The sequence below is a fragment of the Benincasa hispida genome, chromosome 11 (genome assembly GCF_027475165.1).
Source record: "Benincasa hispida cultivar pf3 chromosome 11, pf3_genome.v1.1, whole genome shotgun sequence".
Lineage (NCBI taxonomy): Eukaryota > Viridiplantae > Streptophyta > Magnoliopsida > Cucurbitales > Cucurbitaceae > Benincasa > Benincasa hispida.
In genome coordinates, this window is record NC_143488.1 from 79,864,107 (window position 1) to 79,869,534 (window position 5,428).

The 5,428-nt window shown below is 30.5% G+C and overlaps 1 long non-coding RNA gene across 1 annotated transcript; it reads left to right on the forward strand.

Moving 5' to 3' along the window:
• The first annotated feature begins 3,046 nt into the window (after positions 1-3,046).
• LOC150032936 (uncharacterized) lies at positions 3,047-3,914 on the forward strand. The gene is made up of 2 exons (XR_016524735.1): positions 3,047-3,138; positions 3,710-3,914. It is a non-coding gene; the product is annotated as an uncharacterized LOC150032936 (long non-coding RNA).
• Positions 3,915-5,428: the final 1,514 nt, after the last annotated feature.

Consider the following 5,428-nt stretch of genomic DNA (forward strand, 5'->3'; position numbering starts at 1 on the left):
TTATGAAACGAACTCCATATGCATCAGTATTAGGGAGTTTAATGTAAAATTGGAATAGTCAGCAGATTTCAGTCCAATCCAGGATATTATCATTGGATTACCGTTAAGAACTTCCTCAAGTATTTTTGAAGAACGAGGAATTATATGCTCTTATATGGTACTAAGGATCTGATCCTTACTGGATACATTGATTCCTACTTTCAAACCGATATTGATTCAAGAAAATCAAAATTCGGGTCAGTATTCACTTTGAATGAAGGAGCAGTAGTGTGGAGGAGTATCAAGCAAAGTTGTATTGTTGACTCCATTATGGAAATTGAGTATGTAGTTGTAAGTGAAGCAACAAAAGAAGTAGTATGACTCAGAAAGTTCATAATTGATTTGGAAGTGGTTCTAAATATGCACATACCAATCACCCTGTATTGTGATAACAGTGGAGCAGTTGCAAACTCAAAGGAACCTCGAAGCCACAAACGTGGAAAGCACATTGAGTGGAAGTACCATCTTATCAGGGAGATTGTACACAGAGGAAACGTGATTGTCACATAGATAGCCTCACAAGACAACTTAGCTGATCCATTTATAAAGGTCCTCTCGGCTAAAGTGTTCGAGGGTCACCCAGTAGGACTAGGTCTACGAGATACTTATCACTAAGGCACGTGGGAGAATTTATAGGTATCTGATGTCCTAATTTATTGTATTATACCTTTTATTCTCTCATCGTACTCAATATTATTTGTATATATTTTATCCACTAGAGTTTTAGTCCAAATGGGAGTATTGTTGGGTTATATGTCCTAAAACTCGCAATTTGTAAAGTTAAACATATTCTATTATTAATAAAGATGTTATTCGACATTACTTCAATAAAATTATTACTGAAATCTATAAATTGCACTTATATAGTCTAAATCCAATAAATTGAGATCCATGGCTATTAAATGAATACTTGAACTTTATATGGAGACATAAAAGTGGACCAAGTTCGAGTAGATAGTCAAAATGATCTATAGTATACGAATAAGGTTGGGTGCCTTATTCTAGTAACATTATTGGATGCGACCCACTCTGTAGTTGTTACAAGTTGTTGTAAAGGTACTATAAACGAAGTGATCCCAATTTATTCATGTATTGACATGAGGAGTGGGGACGTCCTATGCAATGAGTTTGCGTAAGATCAGACCAAGAAATAAGTCACTCTTACTTTCTAACACCGTTTACTGTTTAAGACTAATTATTTCGCTTAGATGACCTAAGTAACTCGATCTTAATCTTGAACTAATTATGAACTCTTATTTATTTAGGATTATCCTTAGATTTTCATAGGTGAGGGTTGGCTCAACCCGCTGGCTCAATAAGCCTCCCATTTCAGGGGTAAGACCAGATAGATAGTTGGGGACATAGGGTGCAATAAGGAATTCATGCCTACTCGATTTAGGCATAGAAGAAAGGTTGTTCTCTTAAGTTAAGTACTGTATCTGGGTCTTGAACAAGGGGCCTCACCCTCTCATTGGCCAGAGAGGGATCTAGTTTAGTGATTAGATCACAAATCAATTGTTTATTAAAGAATCAATGAAACTTAAGGAGCAAGATGTAATGTCGAGGGTAAAACAACATATTGACCCAGTCATTATTACGAACAACCTGTGAAGGTTTGACTTACTGATTATAGTTAAATCAAGTGGCCATAAATATATCTACAGTGAGGAGAGTGAAACTATTAAGCTATAGTGGTGTGACTTGATAGTTAACGAATACTGATTAATTTGGTCTAAAGAGTTTTAGCCAATTAATCTTAAATCATTGGAGCTCATGATCTGTAGGTCCAAAAGGTCTCTCTACTAGCTCGTAAAACATGAATACCATGAATTAATAAATTGAATGAACTTGGAATGATATCAATTTAAATTGTTCAAATTGAATATTAGTTTGAAAATGTTCAAATTGAAATTAGGGCTTGAATTTGAATAAGTTCAAATTCGAATTAGGGTTTGTATAATTATATTTGATATAATTAACATTTAATTTATTGAAATTAAATGGAGTTGGAGAGTTTATAATATTTAAATAATGATTTAAATATTAATTACATGAATAAGATTCATGATTAAAATTGGTTGTGTGATTAATTTAATATTTGATATTAAATTATTAATTAATTAAATATGTTTAATTAATTAAAAATAAAATTAATTTTCAATTTTAATTCAATTTAAGAAATTGAATTTTGATGTTTTTGATCTAATTAATTATGACTTAACTAAATCAAAATTTAGTTAATTTTGGTATTAAATTACAAGCTAATTTTTTTTTTTTATTTTGTAAGACTTATTAGAGAAGACCAATTTTAGATTTAATACATAAGGTTAAAAGTTGGTCCATAGACATCCTTGAATAATTGACAAATAAAATCTTAATTAAACAATTATCTAAACAATTAAATATCTAAGAAATAAATAAAGATGACATAGAAAGATTTTTCAGAAGAAAAATCTAGTAAGTTTTTAAAACAAAATAAATTATTATATGACTATGTCGTTAAGTAAAGAATAAATTAAAGGAAATAAAAATATATATACCAATGTTTACATGTATGTCAGTTAAAGTAAATAATAGTAAATAAATAATAATAACAACAACAATAATAATAATAAATAAATAATATGTAGAAGGTTTAAGATAATAATGATACATTTAAAAAAAAAAGATAAATATAAAACAAGATAAATATTAAGGAAGAAAAGAAAAGAAAAGAAAAGAAAAGAAAAGAAAGAAAGAAAGAAAGAAAGAAAGAAAGAAAGAAAGAGATAAACATTAAAAAAAAAAGAAGATAAACCAAAAAAAAAAAAAAGAAGAAAAGAGATAAATATAAAAGAAGATAAACATAAATAAACAAATAAATAAATATAAAATAAGATAAAAAAAAAAAGATAAACATAAAAGAAGATAAACATAAAAAAAAAAAGATAAATATAAAACAAGATATATATATATATATATATATATATATAGGAGATTGGAAAAACTTCCTTATAAATAAGAAAGTGGCGCACTTTGTTAACAAAAAAAACAAAAGAAAAAAAAAATCAAGAGTATTTCAAGACCAAACCATAAGGAACAATTAGGATTGCAGTAAAGGTAAGTAGTTTATTTCACCCTCTCTTGAAATGTTTTATGGTAGTGTACCTTTGTTATGTTGCTTTATTATGTTCTTATTGTGATGTTGCATTACATGTTTAAAACACGTTTTTTTACAAGGGACCTCATGCATTATGTTTGTTCACGATTATGTTAAGATCACGTTTTAATTAGGTATAGGTTATGCTTCCAAAGCTGACAGGGCATATATGATTGCATCCCTCTAGGCCCAATCTTATGTTATGTTTATGCTAGAGACTAGTAGGGTATGTATGGTTGCACCCCTTTAGTCCAACCTTCTAATGGTTGATGTTGGATGCGACTCTGGCCCTACTGACTGCATGACCGACTAATCATCAGATGGGTTAGTTTTCGTTTAAGTCCTCATCTTCCTACCAGGGCCGAGGAACTTACATTGGAAGCATAACTGACCACGTCATGTTATTATAAGTTTATGTTTTGGGTCCCAATCATTTGTTTTCATGGCATGTTGCATGTGACTATGCATTTGGTCACTACCTTAAGTGAGAACTACTTATTGGGTATATTATATACTCATCCTATTTTACAGATTTTGTAGGTAAGAACACAACATAGGTGGCATGATTGAACGTCGCTCAAGGGGCCAACCATCAAACTCACTATTTTTGTCATATAGGCATTTTGTTCCACTACGCTAATGTTTAAGGATCCTGGTGTTTTGTAAAATAAACTTTTGTATATTTTTACTACTTAATTAATAAAATTTTAGATGTTTTTTTGAATTTTTACCAAAACGCGTCCCATGATAGAAAATCTAAGTATGCATGTCGTAGCGGTCGGACCTTATTATGTAAGGATCTGGTCGTTATAGTTTGGTTACATGGAGTCCCAGTATCAATTGTTTTAGATCGAGACCCTCGTTTTGTATCCAAGTTCTGGAAAAGTTTGCAGAAAGCAATGGACACACAATTAAATTTTAGCACAACCTTCCATCCACAAACTGATGGCCAAACAGAACGAGTTAATCAGATCCTAGAAGACATGTTGAGGGCATGTGCTTTGGATTTTATTGGAGCGTGGGATTCGCAACTGCACCTTATAGAGTTTTCCAATAATAATAGTCATTAGGTGATGATTGGTATGACTCCCTTTAAAGCCCTATATGGAAAGAAGTGTAGATCCCTGGTACACTGGGATGAAGTAGGGGAGCGAACACTACTAGGACCTGAGTTGGTGCAACAAACAACAGAGGCAATTAAGTTAATTAGGGAAATAATGCGAACAGCTCAAAGCAGAAAAAAGAGTTATGCTGATAACCATCGAAAAGAGTTGGAATTCAAAGTAGAAGATCACGTATTTCTAAAGGTAGCACCAATGAAAGGCATTATGCATTTAAGACGAAAATGCAAACTTAGCCCCGCTTTATTGGACCTTCCGAAATATTAGAACATGTTGGCCAAGTAGCTTATCGATTGACGCTACCATCAACCCTTTCTACAATACATAATATCTTTCATGTATTGATACTTCAAAAATATGTGTTTGACCCATCACATGTAGTAAATTATGAACTCCTACAAATAAGTGAAAACTTGGAATATGAAGAGACTCCAATCTGCATCCTAGTAAGAGATAAGAAGTCACTTCGTAATTGGGAAATAAGTTTGGTGAAAGTTCTTTGGAGAAATCAGCAAGTAGAAGAAGCTACATGGGAACGAGGAGAAGAAATGAGAGCCAAATACCCTTATCTATTTAGGAACCAAGAAACTTTTGAGGACGAAAGTTCTTAAGGGGGAAGAATGTAACAACCCAAGTATGTGCATAAATTACAAGCTATTTTTTTTTTTTTTTTTTTTTTATCTTGTAAGACTTGTTAGAGAAGACCAATTTTAGATTTAATACATAAGGTTAAAAGTTGGTTCATAGATATCCTTGAATAATTGACAAATAAAATCTTAATTAAACAAATATCTAAACAAGTAAATATCTAAGAAATAAATAAAGATGATATAGAAAGATTATTCAGAAGAAAAATCTAGTAAGTTTTTAAAGCAAAATAAATTATTATATGACTATGTCGGTTAAGTAAAGAAATAAATTAAAGGAAATAAAAATATATATACCAATGTATACATGTATGTCGGTTAAAGTAAATAATAGTAAGTAAATAATAATAACAATAATAATAATAATAAATAAATAAATAATATGTAGAAGGTTTAAGATAATAATGATACATTTTGAATATAAAACAAGATAAACATTAAAAAAAAAAAAAAGAAAAGAAGAAAAGAAAAGAAAAGAAAAG